This window comes from Heterocephalus glaber, unplaced genomic scaffold (genome assembly GCF_053883595.1).
Source record: "Heterocephalus glaber isolate CG9 unplaced genomic scaffold, H.glaber_assembly_v1.0 deba00001690, whole genome shotgun sequence".
NCBI classification, from domain to species: Eukaryota; Metazoa; Chordata; class Mammalia; order Rodentia; family Bathyergidae; genus Heterocephalus; species Heterocephalus glaber.
The window spans coordinates 2,698,193-2,721,551 of NW_028258415.1; the positions used below are offsets into that span (position 1 = coordinate 2,698,193).

Consider the following 23,359-nt stretch of genomic DNA (forward strand, 5'->3'; position numbering starts at 1 on the left):
GTAATATTTGCTTCATTGCAGTTATCTGGAATTCATGCAACAGTGACTTCAAAATATTCCTGTACCTTATCACAACAACAAGCATGGTCCTGTAAAACAAAGAACATTAGATTGCTGTTCACTGAAGTGTGGTATAAACTCTATTTAAGAAGATGTTTTATGGAAATTGTAGAAAACAGAGAAGAGATGACAATGTACAAAATCAAACCCTCTAGAATCTCTAGCTTCAGAAAATATCAAGTATAGCTCAGTTTTATTAAGGTTATAAATTGAAGCCTAGATCTATAGCCCTTGTATCAGTCAGCTATTCCATTGCTGCTACAAAATGTGTGACACCCACAAATTAATGGAGAAAATGGGTTTATGGTTTCAGAGCCTTCAGTCCCTGATCACATGACTTCAAAGCAGCAGTATGGTGGAAAGGTGTGCTAGAGTAAAGCTGCTCACTTCTAGACCATCAGGCCACACACAAAGAAAGAGCTTCAGTGGGAGATATTCCTTTCAAAGACAAGGTGCTAGGGTCACCTCCTCTAAATAGCACATTCAACTCTGAACATTGGAAGTTAGTCCACTGATGAGTTTATAACACTCCCATGATTCAATCATTTCTCCAGGTTACCTGGCACCAATCTTTTCTCAGATACTATTAACAAAAATTGAAAAATAAAGAGTATTGAAGAGTAATGGATTTATATTTACAAAGAAGAGGTAAATCTAATGCACAAGAAGAAAAACTTCTTTGATATAAGAACATGCAAAGTTGATATACTACAAGAAATAGAGTATTGCTTCCTTTTCAATTTCATTGAAGTATTTAAACAGTAGTGGCACTAGTTCTTCTCTAAAGGTCTTGTAGTATTCAGCAGTGAACTCATCAGGACCCAGGCTTTTCTTCATTGGTAATTTTTAACTACATTTTCAATTTTGTTTATTGATAACTGGGTTGTTTAAAATTTTTAGATCTTATTCTTTCAACTTTGGTAATTCATATGTATCTAGAAATCTGTCCATTTCCTCTGTGTTTTCCATCTTATTGGTGTGTAGGTTCTCAAAGTAGGTATTGAAGACCCCCTGTATTTCTGCTGGGTCTGTTGTAATTTCAATGTTTTTGTTCCTAATTGGATGGATTTAGGGCTTTTCTTTCCAGTTTTTTATAAGGTTGGCTAAGGGTTTGTCAATTTTGTTCACTCTTTCAAAGAACCAACTCTTGGCTTCATTGATTTTTGCGTATCATTCTTTTAATCTCCATTGCATTGATTTCTGCTCCTATCTTTATAATTTCCTCTATTGTATGAGGTTTAGTTTCATTCTGCTCTTCTTTTTCTAGAAGTTTAAAGTTCAGCATTAGGTTGTTTATTTGAGCTATCTCTGTTTTCCTAATATGAGTATTCACTGATCCCAAAAGCAGAGAAAGATCCAACAAAAAAAAAGAGATCTATAGGTGAATCTCCCTAATGAACATAGAAGCAAAAATCCTCAGTAAGATACTGGCAAACAGAATGCTGAAGATCATCAAGAGGATCATACACCCTGACCAAGTGAGATTCATCCTAAGGATGCAGGGATGGTTCAACATACACAAATCAATAAATGTAATACATTGTACTAAAAGAGCCAAGGACAAAAACCATATGATCATCTCAATGCAGGAAAAAAAGTTTACCAGCTGTTCCTCAGATAAAGTTCTACTACCTAAAATATTTAAAGAATTTTAAAAAGCAAACCTCCCAAATTTAAAGACCCTATCCAAAAATGGACATCTGAAATGAAAGTTTCTCTCAAAGAGATAGAAACAGCAAATAAACATAAGAAAAACTGTTAAACATCACTGTTCATTCCAGATACACAAGTGAAAACAACACTGAGATTTCACCTCATCCCAGAAAGAATAATAACAAATAATAACAAATAATAACAAATAACAAATAATAACAACCAATAACAAATGCTGGTGGGGTTGTTGGGAAAAAGGAACCTTTCTCCACTGTCAGTTGGAAGGTAGACTGGTGCAACCACTCTGGAAATTAGTACAGAGATACCTCACAAAATTAGAATTAGAGGTCACATGTGACCCAACTATTCCCCTGCTGGTGTCTTCACCAAAGAATTAAAAGCATCATACTACAGCAATATATGTGCACACATGTTTATAGTGACACAGTTTGTAATAGCTAAAATTTGGAAACAGCCCAATTGCCCATCAACTGGAGACTGGATAAAGAAAATGTCTTTTTTTTAAATAAAATGGAGCACCACTCAGCAATAAAGAATGAGAAACTAAGGGCCAGGGATTTAGCTCAGTGGTTTCACCACCTGCTGCACAAGCACAAGGACCTGAATTCAATCCCCAGTTCCAAACAATAAAAAGAATGAGAAACTATTGTCATTTATAGCTAAATGAATGCACATTGAGGCCATACTCTTAAGTGAAATAAATAGAACACACATGTGTAATTACCAAATAGTTTCTTCAGGTATGAGAAACTGAAAGTGTAAATGAGGATCTAAATATATAATAGAGTTTTAAATGGGAGGAAAAGGTTCAAAAGGGAAAGGGAAGTGGGGAGGGGGGGTAATGGACAGAAAAAGAAGGAAAAGGAATAAATATGAGAAAAAGAAAAAATGGAGGGAAAAAAGAAATAAAGAGACAGAGTCCATAGGTACTACTTCAGGTAGTAATCAAAGGAGATTGGTAGTTCACAGAAATTCTTTTCTTATTTCCTGAATTTTCTTTAATGAATGGAAAGCAACATCATCAGCTTTGGGTAAGTACAGGGATTTGGTCTTACAATGACTTTAAAAATTGCTGTGAGAAAAAGTCTCACATATAATATAGAAAAACTAAGGGAGTGAAAAATGGGTAAACATAGTAAAATTATCTAGAATAATGAAAAGTTCACATGAACTCCATCATCAGCATTACAAATTGGGATTGTTTGGCTTCCTGGTCTACCTGTTGAATTGGACAGTCATACTAGTTCTAATGATCAGTTTGGAAAGTACTGAGAAAACAATCATTTTGAGTGCATGCTAATTTCCACTGATAGTACACAAAACTAAATTGATATTTAAGGCTGGGTGGGGTGGCACATGCTTGTAATCCCAGCACTTGGTGGGCTAAGGTAGAAGGATTGCTCTGAGTTCATGGACAGCCTGGGACAAAATGAATTGAAAGCCACCCTGAACTACATAACAAAATCCTGTCTCAAAAATATAAATAAATTAATTAAATAATATTTGAGCATTTATAAAACTAAGACCTTTCTTAAGAAAGAAAACTCTTTCAAGTGAAGTAAGAAATTGTTATAATGGATATGCTATCACTGTGACAAAATGCCTAGGCAAAAGAAATATTTCTTTTGTCTCACAGATTCAGAGGTTTCTATTTGAAATCTTGGCACCAGTTTTTCTGGGCTTATGGTGAGATAGTGGTGGGACTGAGCTCTGTATCACAGTGAATGGGAAGGAGAGAAAGAAAGAGAGTTTGTTACAGAGAAAAAGCCCAGTCACAAACTCCACCCTCCAAAAAAGAGCACAGGCTTAGACATCCACTTCCCCCAACTAAGCTTCATCTTCTAAAGTTTCCAGCACCTCCCCAAAGTATCATCAAATCACCAACTCATGAGATTCAGGGTGATATTCCAGATCTAAACACTAACAATTGGATATCAAAAACAAATGCAGGATAATTTCAGGATTGTCTTGAAAATTTTGACTAAAATATATCCCTTAATTGATATATTTTAATTATTAACAATAAAGGATAAAAATTCAAATGGCTTATAGATGATTATTTTTAAAAGAGGTTGCTCAAGACTTTTAACAGTAAACTGTTATCTTTTTTGCTTGAAGAATTTTTTGTATCTTTGAAATAATGTGGTGTGTTAAAATAAAAAGGGATATTTTTTAAGTAATCCATGGTATATGGGTCAAACACATTTCAAGCCATTTCCTTGTATTCAATTTATATGTCCTTGACTTACTGTGTAGAACATGGTTTGCTTATTTAGCAGCATCAATTTCATTGCAGAAAATTTCCTTCCTTTCTTTAAGGTTAAAAATCTCATGTCTTTTGACTTTGGCAGCATCAACGTATAGTATAAATTGAAGAATGATGTTATTGCATTTTCTCATTTACTTGGACAGCTTGATATTGATCTTTCCTTGTTTTTAGCTCATGATAAAACTTTTAGAAAAACTGGCTGTCCAGTTAGCAGTGATATTCAGCAGTAGCAGTTCCTTCTTTCCTGTTTTATGTGTGTCTAGAGATATAGCATCAATCACAATTAAGCAGAGAAAAAGTTAAAGCCTAATGAGCTTCTAGTAATCCACTCGTCACATACAGATACTGTTTTCTCAGGCTAAAACATATATTCAGTAAATAATGTATTTTTCTCTAAAATAGAATCTACTGACAATAAGATGCACCTTGGTTGTTTTAAGTGTCTATTAATTCATTGCTTAGTGGTTTATATTTCAATTTGATACTCATATATATTTAAATGCATTACAGTATTTAAAAAAGGAAAGGTAAAACATAAATTATTTGAGCCTTCTGATAAAAATATTATGCTCTTCTAACATATTGTATAGAATATTCTAAGTAACATTTGTAAATCTAGAAAATATAATGTCACTCTACAAAATGCATGCATACTTTTAATAGAAATATATTTCTGTGAAACATCAATATAATATTTTAATTGTATATCAAGAACATACCACAAATAAAATCAGAATTCACTTTCCCTTTGAACTCTTCAGTAAAATTTCTGTTTACATGATCATTCTGTAACTGTTTTTGAACACTTATATATATTTATTCATAAATACCCATTCAAATAATTTAGAATACACATTTGTTTCACTTTGAATACATGTACAAAGCTTTCCCTAGAAGTGTGAATAAGTTAGTGTAAAATTTAATTCAGGTCTTATAGAAAAATGTTGCTTTCCTTTAAATTTATTACTTTGCCTATATATCATTTGCTGATGGGTCTAAATAGTGAAATTTGCAAATTATAAAAGCATAGTTTTTATTATTAAAATTTTATAATAATTCAAAAATGAAATTGAAAACAATTTTGTATACAACAACGTCAAATTAAAAATATTTAGGAGTAAATTGTATTGTTATTCAATTAACGTCAATTTTTTTACTTAATTCAAAAAGATTCTTTACAAAAATTCTCACCAAATTAAGAATAGTAAAAGACATATTCAACCTGATAGAGAGTACTAAGGTCAAATCTAGAAATAGCAAAAGACTGATTTATTACCTCTCATTAAGGTCAGACAAAAGACAAGGATATCTGCTCATCCGAATCATATTTAACATTCCCTGTAGAGCTTACCTAATGTCATAAGACTAGAAAAAAATAAACAGAAAAATTAACAGGAGAAAATAACTTTATTAGCAAAATGAAATGATTTCCTATGTCATGTGAAACACTGTCTATGATAGACTGCACTTGTACATAATTGATAAAAGCTGTAGAATTTATATTATTGTTTGTAAAACTATTCACTTGACCAAGTGTTAAAAAGTTAAATTTATTAACATATACAGTTTTTGGAATCCAAAATTACCATGATAAGACATATTGAATTAAAGAACAGCATTTATTTTCACATATTTCCATATTTAATTTAACCTTGAAATGTCTTTGCCTAGAGAAAAGCAAAAAAAACAGGAGTTTGTTAAAATGGCATATGAGATTTTTTATACCATTGAATTTTACTAAAAGAAATATCTATGTTTGTTATATTGAATTCAATCCTACATATTTTATGTATCATGATTTAAATTGTTCTATTTACATTCTCTCCATTGTTTAGGGAATCTTATTTAGTTCTTTGCTTCTTATTTTAGACTACTGGAGTATTTATTAATAATTAACTTCCTGTGCTAAAAGAATGAACATTCTGGTTCTTTGATGTTTTACAATAAAAATAATTAGGAAAATGAATAATGCATTCATAAAACTGCAAACCTAATTCAGGATAGTGAAACTCATTCTGGATACTGTAAAGGTTAGAGACTTCACATTATATATTGTGTCTTGCTAAACTTTATTAGTATTTTGTCAAATATATTTGTTAGCTTGAATTAAAATTTCACGATAGGCACACTGACTTAAATATTTGAGCTATCTGAACCAAATGTATACCATCACTTTTGATTCTGTATTTCTGATCTAAGTAGTGTGATATTGTTTGGCCACATACTATTTACTGTAGCATAACTTATAGCCAGAAAGTTTCTTAATTTAAAGTATCATAGACTTTGTATTCATGAGTAGAACCATTTGAAGTTACTTGTAGTACTACTTCTACAGTAAGAAAATAATTAATTTACTATGTAGAGCAACTGTATCTAGAGTAGTACAGAAAAGTTACAGTCAGCCTGTGATGTTTAAATAGGCATTGATAAAATAGTTTTAGAAAAAATTGAGTAAGGTACAGAAATAGATTATAAATATTTAATGTAAGATAAGTGTGCATTTATGTGGTAAGTGCATGTTTTGTAAATAGTTTTAGATTTCAAGCATTCAGCCTCTGTCCCGAATACTCAGGAAAAGCCACCAATTTTGGCAAATACATTCATCTCACAGAGTTTATATTAATTTCCAGAAAACACTGTTATTGGACTCTCCATGGTTTAAAGCAAACACTTAATCCACTTTGACTTCCATTTTCATTTTACACAATCCTCTTTAAAAATATCACTATGTTGTAGAAGTTTATATTTGACATCCTTAATATTTAATACTACATAATTAAAATATTTGATGATGCCTTCTATCACTGCAAAATAATTTTAATTTGCCTGGGGATGTGACTATACTTTCTTTTGGGAATTTTTCATGTTTATCTATGTGCAAAAATTGTTTTCCACAATTTTTAAAAATCATTTTAACATTTACTATCTCTAAAGACCTGAACAGTTGTGACTGCCTTATTATCACTGATTTTATAAAATTCTAATAAATATTAGGATCTAATATAGCACACTCATTTTGCCAGGGGGAATCTTGATGCTGGTATCAATAAGTGATTTTATCAAATCCTTCATCTTATCAGTGTGCAGATGACCTGAAAGCCTATATTTACGCCCAGTACATACACTGCCACTCTACACTGACATACTTTTTAAAATTTTCTATCATCCTGGAACATCTTTGCTATTTTATTGCTTCTAGAACCATGTAAGTATCTTACTTTCTCTAAGTTCTTTAAATGTTTTTGAGCTGTAATAGAGAAAAATTATTCATTAGATACTGATTTTAGGGCAGAAGTTTTTAAAAAAGAGGTAAAAGGACATGAAATTCAAATTAGATACTTTACACAGACATATGTGGAACAAACTGGTTAATATTAAATTTGTTGCAAATGACTTATTTTATCACAATTAATAGGATGTTTTATTACATGCTTTATTGTAAGATCACAAGAGATATGTACATGTTATAGTCTTACTTTTGAGAAATTTTATAGTCTTCAGAGACTAATGTAACTGTTTCTGGAATAATTATCGTCCATTCAAGGTTCAAATTTGGCTTATTCTTAGAAGACTGGATAAAGATGTACTTAGTAGGAATTGAACACATTAATCAAATGTATGCTTTTTTGACATGGATTCTTCATGAATCCATGAAGTGGTTATGGAGCCGGAGGGAACCTAAAAATACAAAGTTTTAGATTTAAAAAACAATTAATCTTATTGTAGATTTTAAAGTTTTGCCTTGTGATGAATTTTCCCAACTGATAATCTTCTTGTCCCCCAGAGGCTTGATTAGATCTTTAATTAACTCAATCTGGAAGTGCAATGACCTCTAATTAAATTAAATTTTCTTCCTACAGGCAGCAAAATAATGAACTTATTCAAGTAAGTTTCACAGCCATGCAAAATCAAAATTAGTTAGAAGCTAATAATGAACTATGTCAATAGGTATACAAACTAGAAAAATGGGAAGTTCTTGTTTATTTATCAAAATTATGACAGTTAAATTCTAGATTACTATAAATTCAGCACTATGTAAACATACAGAAATAAAGCATATCAGTAAATTAAAAGTACCTACAAAAACACACAAGAAAATCATAAAAATCCTAATTATTTTCCTCTGTGGTTTTCTCTCAAAATCAATTGATTTTGCAATTGCTTAGAAGTGCTAATTTTGCATTGCCTGCAGATTCACTATGGGTCACATTTGGAGCTCAGTCCTGTATGATGTAATTAGGCTATGTACTCCCTTTCTGCTGAGGCATTAAAAATAAGTACATAGGATATGAATAAAAAGCAATGTTTGATTATTAATCTATTACTAAAATATGAAATAATATAAAGGCCTCTAATAAACCAGTATGAAAAAATATAAAATTAAAAATCAAAACTCTCCCTTTGCCTTAAGTAATTTTAAAATTAAATTATTAACATTTTAATAGTAATGCATTTTATAAGCACTCATCCTCAAGTTAGCTAAATCATTTTAGGGTGGTTCATATTGTTTCGATATTTTAGTCAGCTTTATTTTATTCTTTAACTTTAAGAGTTATATGTAAACAAAATATAAAACCAACACATAAAATATTTTATTTTGTTGTTCACACAACCCAGATACATTTCATATTTTAGTTAATATTTTGTACATTGAGTTTTTCTTTGTAGAATTTTTTTCTTGGTAAAGTTGACATCAGGGGAAATGCATGTATTTATGGTATATGTATGAGTTTTTAAAAAATAGCACTTAGACCTCTATTAAGATACTGAATGTTTTTATCATCCTATTGAATATTTTCTTACCTTTCTCTCTAGCCAATTCCACAACATCATCCACATACAAGCCTTCTTCATATAATTTGTGAGGGACAATTGAGTTACAAAATGCATGGGAGTTAAGTTTCATTATATATAACCATAACATTCTCAAGTTTGTATTCCTTCTTCTTTTAATTTATGAAAGAAAACAACACAAACTTGAGAGTATAGATATATAATATAGATAATTTCCTTCTGAAGATAATACTGAGTTTCTACTTCCCTCAACATAAGTGTAGTTCACTTTGATATATCTTTATATTTCATGTATTTTTGATTACTCATGTGGTTTATTAAATAATAAATGACAGTGTTTAGGAAGTACATATTGATCAGATGTTTGATATATTAACAAATTCATTACTTGCCTTAGGATGAATGATAAAATTTTAAAAGTCCAATTACAGTAGAGGAGATCTCATGCAAGGAAATATCTATCTTCACTGTTACTACATGTATTTACAAGGTAGATGATAAACATCATGCAAGAGCTAAAAAATAATTTCTCATATCTGTACAAAAATTGCTCAAACAGGATTGAAAATGTTACTTCCTCTTTCAGTAAAGATATACAGTAAATTCTTAATCATAAAATGTTTTTCTCAAAAAAATTTTTTGATTGTTTATTGTTACTTATCTCAGACCCTAGCTGCTGGGTGTGGGTCTTGCACACTCAGATTGGTTACATGTATGCCAATCTTCCCTGGAAACAAACTTATACACACACCTGTGATTATAATTTGCAAATTTTCTAGGCATCACTCGATACAGTCAAGATGACAATGAAAATTAACCATAATAATACTTAATAATACTTAATTTTACTCCCAGCCCAGAGGAAGGTGCTTCCAGGCCACTGATCCACTGCTCCCAGCCCAGAGGAGATGAGCTGCACACCTCTCCCCACTGCTACCACTTCAAAATGAGAACACATGCAAACAAGTCTCAAAACCAAACTTCCAGATCACCTACAGCAACCTCAAAGGGAAATGAGATGGAACACTCTGATACTCAACCACCTAGACTCCCTAAACTGGTAATAAAAGTGGATCTGGAAAAAATGAAATCAGAAATAATTTGTCAGATAACACCAGAGATTGTGCTCATAGTGCAAAACATGATCAATAAATCTAGAGAGTGGCTAAGGAACATGATGGAATCCCAACATAGGAAACAAATGGAATCCATAACAGAGATTTCCAGGAGATCAAAAACTCCATTGAAAGTCTAAATAGCAGAATGAGCCAATGTGAGGACAGAATTTCAGATATAGAAGATAAGATTGCAATTAGTGATCAGGAAAAGAAAAATTGCTTCAAATTTGTAAGGGACCATGAGAAATCAATCTGCAGCTGGTAGATGATGCAAAGAAGAATAACATAACACTGACTGGAGTCAAAGAAGAAACAGGAGAGAGTGGAGATGACATAAAAAGTGCACAGAAGTAATAGCAGAAAACCTCCCAAGTAGGAGAAAATAACTTGACATACAGTTAAGTGAGGCATATAGGACTCCAAATAGCCTTGATCAAAAAATATCTACACATAGGCATATAATTGTTAAGATTCCAGAAACCCAATAGAAGAACAAGGTTCTACAAGCAGTTAGAGAAAAGAAACAAATCACATACAAAGGAAAGACCATCAGAATTACAGCAGACTTCTCAACACAAACCATCAAGGCAAGAAGAGCTTGGAGTGATGTATTTTAAACCCTAAAGGAAAACAGCCTCCAACCCAGATTGATGTACCCTGCAAAACTATCTTTCAAAATTGATGGAGAAATAAGATACTTTCATGGCAAAGAGCACCTTAGGAACTTCAGGAATACCAAACCAGCACTCCAAAAAAATTTAGACAATATCCTAGGAACAGACAATGAGGATCACATACCCAGGAAGCCCAGAAGAATGAATCCACCAGGCATGACAAGATATCAAAAGCAAAGAGGGAGGATCAAATAAAAAGAAAAAGTCATGACAATGATAAGCCAATGCATATCAATTATAACCATCAATGTTAATGGTCTCAATTCACCAATCAAAAGAAATAGACTGGCAGAATGGGTCAAGAAGCAAAATCCGACAATATGCTGCATACAAGAAACACACTTAATTCAAAAGGAAACTCATAGACTGAAAGTTAAAGGGTGGAAAACAGTACTCCATGCAATGGAAAAAAAGCATGAGTAGCTATCTTCTTTGCAAATCAAGTAGGTTTCAAACCAACACTGATTAAGAGAGATGGAGAAGGACACTACATCCTTGTAAAGGGAACAATTCAAGAGGAAGAGATGACAATCATAAATATCTATGCACCAAATACTAGGGCACCCAACTATATAAAACAAATACTAACAGACATAAAAAGTCATATATGCACAAATACAATTGTAGTGGGGGACCTCAACTCCCCTCTGTCACAAATAGATAGATCAACTAGACAAAAAATAAGTAAAGAAATACTAGAACTCAATCGAACTCTTGAACAAATGAACTTAACAGATGTTTACAGAGTGTTCCACCCCTCAAAGTCAGAATACACATTCTTCTCAGCTGCACATGGGTCATTCTCCAAAGTAGCCCACATACTCAGACATAGAACATGTTTAAGTAAGTGCAAAGGAATTGAAGTTATCTCCTGTATATTATCAGACCATACTGCAATGAAATTGGAGATCCATAGCAAAAGAAACTCAAAAAATTTCATAAACGTGGAAATTGAACAACACACTTCTGAATAACCAATGGGTCATAGAGGAAATTAAAGAAGAAATCAGACAGTTCCTTCAATTAAATGACAATGACAATACAACATATCAGAATCTATGGGACACAATGAAAGCAGTCTTACAAGGGAAATTAACAGCAGTAAATGCACATATTAGGAAAAAGAGTGAGCCCAATTTAACAACCTGATGCTGCACCTCAAGCTTCTAGAAAAAGAAGACCAGGACAACCCCAAACTTCATACAAGGGAGGAAATTATAAATATCAGAGGAGAAATCAATTCAATGGAGACTAAGAAAACAATACAAAAAATCAATGAAGAGAAGAGTTGGTTCTTCGAAAGAATCAACAAAATTGACAAACCCTTAGCCAAACTTATTGGCAAAAGGAAAGAAAAGACCCAAATCCATGCAATTAGGAAAAAAAAGGATGAAATTACCACAGACACAGTAGAAACCCAGAGAGTCATCAATACCTACTTCCAGAACCTCTACCCCAATAAGATGGACAGCACAGAATAAATGGACAGATTCCTAGATACGTATGAATTAGCAAAGTTGAATGAAGAGACCTAAAAATTCTAAACAACTCAATATCAACCAATGAAATTGAAAATGTAATTAAAAACTTAACAACTAAGAAAAGCCCAGGTCCTGATGGCTTTACTGCTGAATTCTAGAAGACATTTAGAGAGGAACTACTGCCACTACTGTTTAAACTCTTCAATGAAATTGAAAGGGAAGCAATACTCCCAAATTCATTCCTGGAAGCAAGTAACACCTTGATCCCCAAAGCAGAGAAAGACCCAACTGAAAACAAGAACTATAGGTGAATCTCCCTAATAAACATAGATGCAAAAATCCTAAGATACTGGTAAATAGAATGCAGAAGATCATCAAGAAGATCATACATCCTGATCATGTGGGATTCATTCCAGTGATGCAGGGATGGTTCAACATATGCAAATCAAACCATATAATACCCTATATCAATACAGCCTAGGACAAAAACTGTATGATTATCTCCATGGATGCAGAAAAAGCATTTGACAAAATCTAACATTCATTTATGATAAAAACCCTACAAAAAATTGGAATAGATGGTCTCTACCTCAAACTGATAGAAGCCATCTATGAAAAACCAACAGCCAGTATCATACTAAATGATCAAAAACTGAAATCCTTCACATTAAAATCAGGAACAAGACAAGGATGTCCACTATCACCACCCTTGTTCAATATAGTTTTGGAAACATTACCCACAGCAATTAGACAATAGAAAGAAATAAAAGATAGCGATGGGGAATGAAGAAGTCAAATCGTCAGTATTTGCAGAGTAGATGATACTCTATATAGAAGATCCCAAGAACTCCACCAAAAGTCTTCTAGACTTAATAACCAAATTCAGTCAAGTAGCTAGTTACAAAGTCAGCACACAAAAATCAATAGCTTTCCTCTACACAAACAACAGACTCACTGAGAGAGAAATAGGGCAAATAATTCCTTTCACAATAGCATCCAAAAAACTGAAATACCTAGGAATCAACCTAATTAAAGAAATCAAAGACCTCTTCTCTGAAAACAATAGCACTCTGAAAAGAGAGATTGAAGGGTATATCAGAAAATGGACAGACATCCCCTGCTCCTGGGTAGAAAGGATCAATATAGTGAAAATGGTCATACTTCCAATACTGCTATATAGATTCAATGCAATTTCACTTGAGATCCCAGCAGCATATTTCACAGACCTTGAGAAAACAATACCAATATTCATTTGAAAGAAGAAGAGACCCAGAATAGCAAAAGCAATTGTAGGTAACAGAGTCATGGTAGGGGGTACCACAATCCACAACTTGAAACTATACTGCCAAGCTACTGTGATAAAAAATGCATGGTACTGGCAAAGAAACAGACCTAAGGACCAGTGGAACATATTAGAAGATGGAGAAACAACTCCAGACACAGCCAGCCATCTTATCTTCAATAAAGGAGAAAAACACCCTCACTGGGGGGAAGATAGCCTCTTTAATAAATGGTGCTGGACAAATTGGGCTTCAACTTGCCAAAGATTAAAACTAAACCTATATCTCTCACCATGCACTAAATTAACATGAAAATGTATTAAAGATGTAAATATTAGAATAGAAATGCTGAATCAACTGGAACAGAGGTTAGGTAGAACTCTTGAAAACATTGGTGTAGGGAAAGATTTTATGAACAAAACCTCAGTTTCCCATGAACTAGCACAAACAATCAACAAGAGGGATCTCTTATTAAAAAGCTTGTGCACAGCAAGCGAAACCACCACCAGTGTGAAGAGACAACCCACAATGTGGGAAAATATCTTTGCCTACTCTTCCTCATATCTAGAATCTATAAAGAACTTAAAAACATCAGAACTCCCAAATTTAAAGACCCAATCTGAAAATGGCATCTGAAATAAACAGACATTTCTAAGATGAAGAAGTAGAAATAGCAAATAAATATATGAAAAAATGTTCAACATCACTGGTCATTTGAGTTATGCAAATGAAAACAATGCTGAGATTCTACCTCACTCCAGAAAGAATGGCTGCTATCATGAAATCAACCAATAACAAGTGCTGGCAGGTCTTTGTGGGAAAGAGGAACCCTCCTCCACTGCTGGTGGGAGTGTAGACTGGTGCAACCACTATGGAAATCAGTATGGAGATACCTCAAAGAATGAGGACTGGAAATCCCATTTGACCTCGCTATTCTCCTGCTGGATTTCTTCCCCAAAGAATTAAAAGAATCATACTACAGTGATATATGTTCACCCACGTTCATAGCACCACAGTTTGTAATAGCTAAAACTTAGAAACAGCCCAAATGCCCATCAACTGGAAACTGGATCAAGAAAATGTGTTTTTTTTTCATAAAATGTAGTACTACTCATCCATCAAAAATGAGAAATTAGAGACATTTATAGCTAAATGGTTGCACATTGAGGCAATCCTCTTAAGTGAAATAAACAGGACATACATGTATAAATACTGAATAGTTTCTCTAGTGTGAGAAACTGAAATGTAAATAAGAAGTAAAAGGTATAATAGATATTTTGAAATAGGAAGAAAAGGGGCAAAGGGGAAGGGAAGTGGGAGAGGAAGGGGAAAAGAAAGAAGGGGATGGAATTAATATGAAAAAATGGCAACAAAGTCTTTGTTAGTAGGGAGGGATGGAGGGGTTGAAGGGAGGGCAGGGGAAGGGGGAAAAATAAGAACCAAGAGAGATTATGTAAAGGTGCAAATTTCCAATGATGAATGTCATTATATTGTATACCTAAAATGTACCAAAGATTAAAATGAACAATTGATAATCCAAAATAGGAAGAAAATGTCCAAAGGGTTAGAGGAAGTGGGAGTGGTAAAGAAATGAAAGAAGGGAAATACAAAATTATGAGAAATGGAAAAAATGGAAACAAAGCCTTTGTAAATAGGGAAGGGTGGAGGGGTGAAGGGAGGGCTAGGAATGGGGAAAAAATAAGAACCAAGATACATCATGTAAAGTTACAAGTTCCCAATGAGAAATGTAAATGTATTGTATTCCTAAAATGTACCAATAAAAGAATTTTAAAATACAAAAAAACTTCATTTTATAAACTGGAGCAAGTGTTCTAAGATTTAAAACTGCAGTCAATTCATCAGTAACTTAGGGACAAAGATAATAGTTAAATTACTCAGTTTTGAGAAATTTAATGAAACATCTTCAAAATATTAGATCTGAAATATTATAAAGGCTCAATATTGTTGATTTTTATATTATTATCATCATCTTTAAATAATGTTGATGTCAATATTACTAATTCTATCTGTTCTTTGTTGAAATTATTTCAGATATATTTTAGTACTTCATAAATTTAATATTTAAATATGAATCCTCATAATAGAAATAAATTTACTATTTCATTATTATTTTACACAAATTACAATTTACCTTACACACCTAATAGCTACTATATTTTCTTTCTTTGTTCCAAGCAATTATAGTACTAACTTTTTAAAAAAAATTCTTGCTTTTAATTAGTTTTAATATTCTCAAATTATTTATCTTAATTTGAGTTTATAATAAAAACTTTCTTCTGAAGGATTTTTACTCATATTATAATTCCAAGTTTTCTGTTTGTGTTGTCCTACAGCTGAAGTTCATTTACTTATACTCCTGCATTGTATTCCATTCTAACAATACAGCACAATTTAATCATCTCTTTTTCATTTGTACATAATTTTATGTTTCATATATTTACAGTTACTAAAAATACTGTTTTGAATGCTTTTACCTTGATTTACTCAACAAGTAATCTAATATATATCTAATATAATATATATAATCTAATATATATAATATATAATAATGTAATATTATATAATATATATGTAATATGTAAATCTAATGTAATATATAATCATATATACATATATATACATATAGTGTTCTACTGGTTTTATAACTGCCATAAATGACAACTTCCATAAAATTTGAAGAATAAATTTTCCATCCCAGATAATGGAGATAATGTATAGAATCAATTATGGCCATGAAATAAATTCAGTTGTCTTTTAAGAAAGATGGCATCAGTGAATTATTACACAGTGCAATTCCAAAGGAGACATGCTTACTGCCTGAACCACTGCCTACAGCAGAGAGAGGGAGAAAACCTTAGCTTCTTTTCACTGCTTGCAAGTGTTTATGTGACAAAACCTCTTCAGTGTCCAGCAGTTGAGGGTGCTTGGGTATAGAGGTTTAGTCAGTGCACTTCAAATTATAGCAAGGGAAAGAAATGGACTAGATTAGAGCACAAGCACACAGGACCATTAGAAGAATGTGTGTAGTGGCCCACATCCACAGTCTCAGCACTCTGAGAGGCTGAAGTTGGAGCATGATAAGTTTGAGCCTAACCTGGGATAGGTAGCAACTTCAAGACATGTTATAGAGATGGAACCATACTATACAATCCATAGTTTTTGTCTTCTACTCAGAATGCTGTTTTGGGGATTCATCCGTTTTGTGGTTATATCAGCACTGCAGTTTGGTTGTTTTATATTGCTGAATGTTATTTCATTTATATATGTGTATGTGTGATGTTTTAGGTATCTATTCATAATTAGTTAAGGGTTTAAGGTAATGACTTGCTCCCATTCAGTTTAATTTACAAGTTTTTGTGTAGATATGTGTTTTCATGTTTAATGGTAGATTCCTTAGGAGTGTAAAAGCTCAGTCATATGTTAAACTTATGTCTAACTTTTTAAGCAATTGTCAAAGTTTTTTCCAAAGAAACTATACCATTTTACAAGGACATAAGCAATTTATATTCATATTCTGGCCAACAATGGTTACTATGTACCTATTTAAATACACCCATTGTAGTACTAAAAAAGTGGTATAACACTGAGGTTTTAATATGTGTATATTTGTATTTCTTAAATGACCAAAAATGCTAATCTCCTTTTTGTATGTTTAGTAATATATATATATATCCACTAAATTAAAATTACTATACATACCATATATACTATATATCCTGTATATATACACTGTATATATACCATATATGTACTATATACTATAACACTATACATAATATAGTATATATACCATACTATGTATACCATATATACTCTATACATACTATTATATATATATACTATATATTTATATGGTATATATCAATTCAAAAATCTTTTCCAATTTTTAGTTTGCTGTTGTTGATTTGAGTTGCTGAGCATTATATGCTCAAAATTTAAGTCCTTTCCAGATATGTTATTTTCACTTTCCAGACTGTGTATATTGAGACTATTTTTCTTAGTTTTAATGAACAGTCATTTAACAAATTTTCTTTAATGATATCTAAGAACTACTTAACTCGAAACTGTTCTAAAGTTTTCTTCCTCTGATTTCTTCTATGCCTTTTCAAGTTATTCTTCTTTCATTTTAGTTTGTGATTCTTTTTAAAAATTTGTGTGTAGTATAAGGAAAGATCTAAACTATCATAATTATTTTTGTATTTCCATATGGGTACTAATTGACCCAGGATTATTTGAGAATTGACTACCTTTTCCCACATTGAATTTCTCCAGCTAATTTGGTAAAAATTTATTGAGCCTTGCTGTGGTTGGATCATCCTGAAAAAGCTCATGTCTCAGATGTTTGGTCCCCAGTGTATTGAAAGGATATAGATGGGGGGAATCTTTAAGAAGTGGAGTCCAGTGGGAAATTCTTGAATCATCTGGGTCATTTCCCTCAGAAGGGAGTAAGATAACATTCATGGGACTTCTGAGTTCTGGAGAGAAAAAATTGATATAAAACCTTAAGCCTGACTTGTGAATCTTTTTTTAACCTGACAATATAATTGCTTCCTACTCTGACTGCTCCCACTACACACTTCCTATTGTGATCTGCCATGCAGTTCATTCACCAGAACTGTGCTGATGCCAGCACTGTTCCCTGGAGTCCCCAGAAGAGTGAATTAAATAAATCTCTTTTCTTAATAGTAGTTGGCCTCATGTATTTTATGATAGTAATTACAATCAAATGAATATATGTTGGTGTCTCCTCAATGGGAGACTGGAACCTGAAGACAGTATCCAATGAAACCTATTAAAAGAAGGGCACAGGGGACCAGAACTCGGAGTTAAGGCCAGGTTTATTGGTAATATTTTTCTTTTATACATTTTTCTGTAGGATACATCAATCATTAACAGTTTACAGTGCTAGTCAACTAACCACCAGTTATATCTGTAAGTACATAAAGCATCTGAAGAACCATCTATGCTCCTTTAATCTTAGTGTCTCTTATCTAAATCATCTTGGCTACTTAAAGCTTCTGAAAGAATTAGCTACTCTTATCTAGTCTTATACCAAGCAAACATTTGACAGTCTGAAGGGACCACAACAGAATGAACATTGTGGGATCAAAAAACAGCCTTCTGAAGTTATCTTTAACTTCTCTATCTGGGCCTGCCACAGACATCAGGACAATCTGTCTTCCCAAGGCTGTCCTGTTAGACTCAGAGAGAGAGAACCAACAAGAGACCAATATTAAATCCACACAGGAGTTTATTACCAGCCAGGACCCAAGCTGAGCATCGGACTCAAGCCCTGGCTGGGGAAAGACAAACATGTTTTATACACCTTTGAGGCCAACGGTTTTGAGGCCCCTCTATGGGATAGAACTAGTAAAGCAAGGGAAATGTACAGAAGTGGAATGTCCTGCTGTTAGAGCATTTGTAAAACAATAGTTGGTTAATTGTTATTTCTAAAGGGACTTTCTAGGGAAGGGGAGGAGGTTTCTAAGCTTCCTCCTTCTGAGTTCATCTGAAGGACAGGCAGGTGGATCAAGCATCAATATGGAGTCTGTCCTGCTAACTAGGGTCCTTCACTCCCCACTGATTCTTATAAATTAATCAAATCTTTGATTCTTGTATTTACTCTTTGGATTTTTTTTAAAACGTCTTTTAAAATCTCATAATTTTGTCTCAACACCATCAATTTAACTGCATCAATCCTTTGTCTAACATATTTAGTCAGAGCATTTATAATGTAAGGTCCCATGAACAAAAGCAGAAGTAAAATAACTAGGGGGCCTGTTACGGCAGAAAATAGGGTAGTTAACCATTAGCATAGATGCAACAGGTTTTTTTTTTTAGGGCTACACATAACCCTCTTTGTTTCATAAATAGGAGGTCAAGTCCCCTTTGATTTTGCAGGACCATCTCAGCTAGGGAATAAACCTGGTTCTCTAATCTGGAGATTGAGTCTTCCAGGTGACCCAAATCTCTGGCTACTTGGTGGTTAAGGGCTTTAAAATTTGTGTCCTGAAGGATCAGGGAGGAAGTTCCAATAGCCCCTGACCTGGCTATTCCTGATCCCACCAGAATGGGCACTAAAATGGGGTCATCCCATTTACTCCTATAGTGTTCAGTGGTTAATCCCAGATGTTCACAGCCCCCTTTTCCATTTTAATACAAGACTTGTGGAACAACATACACGGTGACACAAAATAAAGTGGCAGATTGGGTCACCAAGCCTGATTTGGGAATGTATTTAGTCAAGCCCTTGGTGCAAGCAAACCAAACATATCAGGACCAGATCTCCTGGCTTGGAACCATGGGGCTGGAACATCGCAAAGGGTTTTTCTTAAGCCCATTGTATTGTAGCCTGGATCTTACTCTGAAGAATCTGTAAGTCTTGAAGAGACTGAAGTAAAGACACAAAAGAATTCTCTGTTATCTGTTTAAGGTTTAATTTAGGGAGGAGTGGCAGCAGCCTCCCATACAAGATTTCAAAAGGGGTAAACTTGTCAACATATGGGGTACATGTACCTCTTAACAAGGCTAGAGGAAGCATATTTAGTCAGGGTTTCTGTTAGGGTTTTATTTGTCTTTTTCACTTGCCCTGAACTTTGTGGGTGATAGGCACAGTGTAACTTTCAATCGATATATAGTGCCTTTGCCAACAATTTGGATATCTGTGCCATGAAGGCAGGCCTCTTGTTGGACTCCAGGTAACCAGGGATGCCCAATTGGGGAACTATCTCCTGGAGCAAAACCTTAGTTACTATGTTGGCTGATTTTTTCACCAGTGGGGAAAGCTTTTACCCAATCTGAGTATGTGTCAACCAATACCAGTAAATATTTGAACCTATTGCTGGATTTTATTTCAGTGAAATCAAGTTCCCAGTGTTCCTCTGGCTCTCTTCCCCATAGTCGATTACCTTTGTTCCTTGGTCTCATCTTGGAGTTTACCTGTGTACACACCTGACACCTGGAACTGATGTCCTGGACCATAGAGGTCAGTCCTGGGATTGAAAACTTAGAGCTCATTAGTTTTTTTAACTTTGATTTTCCCAGGTGAGTTAAGTGATGTAACTGATGAACAAGTTGTCACCCCAGGGCTCGGGGGAGACAAATTTGTTCATTTGTCCCTTTTCACCAGCTTGAATCCAGTTTTATACCCTCTCACTTTTGGGTGGTTTTTTTTCTCTTCTGGGGTATATGTGGGCCTTTCTGGCAGGTACCCAAAGGGTTGGATTGGCAGAATTTCTCCTGGCTCCACTGGTTCTCTGGCCATTCATCAGGCCACATCATTGGACTCTCAGTTACCACAGGCCTCAAAGCTGTCTCCTTTTTGGTGGCTTTTGCAATGAATAATGGCCAATGCCCTGGGTTCCCAAATTGTCTTCAATAAGGCCAAAAATTTTTTTTTGACAGTTTTCCCTTTTGATGTCAATAGCCCTCTCTTCCTGTAAAAGTTGCCATGTACATGGGCAGTGGCAAATATATACCAGCTGTCAGTGTAGATGTTTATGGTCTTGTCTCAACCTATCCTTAGGGCTTGAGTTAAGACTATTAGGGATTGAGTTAAGACTATTAGTTCAGCCCTCTGCATCAAAGCCCCCTGGCTTAATGTCTGTGCCCAGTGTACCTGTCCTCCTGGACTGACTACTGCCGCCCCCACATACCTGACTCCATCTTCCATGAAGCTGTTTCAATCAGTGAAGAAGGTCTCATCTGGGTGTTGCAAGGGAACGTCAGTCAAGTCTGGGTGGTTGGTGGTGGAAGTTGTCAGTGTCCAAAAAGTCATGGAGGGGCATACATACTAGTTGGAATCTGGGAGTAAGGTGGCCAGATTGAGGGCCATTTCTCAGGCACATTTGATGTGTGGAGCATCCAGCAACACGGCCTGGTACTGAGTCAGGTGGGCATTGGAGAGCCATCATTCTGGGGTTCCTCTCAGCAACATCTCCACTGCACAGGGTGCAGTGATGACCAGATCCTGTCCTAGTCTGAGCTTATCTGCCTCCTTGACCAGGAGGGTGGTGGCTTCAACTGCACTCAAACAAGTAGGCCATCCACTTGCCACAGGATTAAATCTTTTAGACAGCTAGGCCACAGGTCTGTTCCAAGGCCCTAATGCCTGGGCTAGCACTCCTGTGACTATGCCCCCTTGTTCAGCCACAAACAACCGAAAGGGCTTGGTGACATCAGGTAGGGCCAGGGCTTGTGTTGACACTAAGGCTTTCTTTAAAGCCAAAAAGGTGGCTTTCTCCTTTTCTGTCCAGAGGGACTGTCTCTTTTGCCTGGAGTGCACCAATAGTGATTTTCCCAAGTTTTTTGGCTAGGACTTCCTTGGGGACATCATGGTTATCATTAACTTTTTGGGCTATGCTCAGGAGTTCAGTCCTATTTTTTCCCTCAAATCCCTCCAATTTCTGTAATTTCTTTCTAATGTCTGGGGCCAACTGGGAAACAAAGGCCAAATTTAAAGCTGCTACATTTTTGGGAGCCTCTGGGTCAATAGGAGTGAAAACTCTATAGGCTTCCAAGAGTCTCTCTAAAGATGCAGCCAGAGACTCTATTTTTCCCTGGTGAATCTCACTTACCTTATTTAAATTAGTGGGCTTTCTGGCAGCTGCCTGGAGTCCCCTAATCAGTGCTGGTGGTAGGTCCCCAGCCTCCTCCTACCATCATCATCATTAGGGTCCCATTCAGGGTGCCACAACAGGAACCACAGCTTTAGTCCTGGCTGAATACCCTGGGTTTCTGGGAGTGATGCCAGGGTTTGGCCCCAGGGCCTCTTTGACTGCCTGTTGATGAATGTGGTCCCACTCCTCAGTGGTGAACAGGATCTGTAAAAGCTGTTGGCAATCATCCCAGGTTGGCTGATGGGCATGAAAAACAGACTCAAGAAGAGAGATTGATGCCTGATGTTTCTCAGAGAATGGGGGGATTTTGATGTTTTTAATTGTAAAGATCACTAGTTGTAAAAGGGACATAAATCAGTCCTCCCCCAGGCTTTGTCTGTTTTAAAGGGAAAAGGGAGGAGGAAGACAGGGCCGATGGCCCATAGTCCTGTCCCGATCAAGTATGGTGAAGTGAGCGGATCTGGTCCAAGGAGGAGTCCAGAACCGGAGGGCCTGAGGTCAGAGATTCAGGCCCCCTTCCCTGGGTGCCTATACCTCCCACGTGATAAAGGGGAGGTCAGAAAAGTCGTCCTCAGGGTCAGACAGGAGGACACCTTTGTTTGTTGATACAACCATCAAAGGGGGAGCCTCCCCCCTTCAGTTCTGATTTCCCCTTTTCCTCCAGTTCAGGGTTGTCAAAGGTCAATCAGGACCTGTGTGTTGTATAAAATATTCAGGGGGATCCTCTAACATCATTATCTAAATATCAATATAGGGAAATTGATCTGGATGCCATGGACCCCCTACTCCCATGACCATATTTCAAATCTCGTGAGCGATGGTTAGAGAAAAGGTTCCCACTGGGAGCCAAGTGTCACTGAAGCTTGGCCACTCTAATTGACACAGGCTTTGCAACATTTTTTTTAGAAAATTTCATGCCATATTTATCTTCCCTTTCTGTGGTAGAAATTTGTCTGAAGTTATTCAAAACACAATCAAGTGGAGTTCCTTCTGTGGACTGTGAGAAACCCATACTTTTAGCCTGTGAAAATGCAAAAGGCACACAAAGCGAGCAGACAGAAAACAATAAACAGACAAAGACAAATTTTGGCTGAGTAAAACCTCTGGGGCTGAATGGATTTGGACCCCACCCAGGGAGTCACTCTTCTGAGGACTCTGACCTAGTGAGTCTGCTTGCCTTTGTGAAGAGACTCTAGATAGGGGAACCTGTGCCATGTCCAGCTTCCTCCTATCTACTCACAGTGCACTAAGAATCATTTGATTCTTACCTCTAGAGGCTTTCCCGATAAACTCCTGCAGGTCGGTTGATCAGCAATAGGGCCTGGGACTGGGACTGGCCTACCTGGAGCCCTGGAATACCATCAGAGTGA

The 23,359-nt window shown here is 35.1% G+C and overlaps 1 long non-coding RNA gene across 4 annotated transcripts in view; it reads left to right on the forward strand.

Annotated features, from left to right (window-relative positions):
• LOC106008179 (uncharacterized) overlaps positions 1 to 15,168 on the forward strand; it is a 36,055-nt gene extending 20,887 nt beyond the window's left edge. For 2 of the 4 annotated variants that reach the window (XR_015446544.1, XR_015446543.1), the window contains 3 exons: positions 22 to 7,208; positions 7,864 to 7,888; positions 9,653 to 15,168. This is a non-coding gene — a long non-coding RNA (uncharacterized LOC106008179). The remainder of the gene's footprint in view (positions 1 to 21; positions 7,209 to 7,863; positions 7,889 to 9,652) is intronic. The other 2 variants (XR_001182661.3, XR_015446542.1) reach the window with 2 other exon arrangements.
• The last annotated feature ends 8,191 nt before the right edge of the window (positions 15,169 to 23,359 follow it).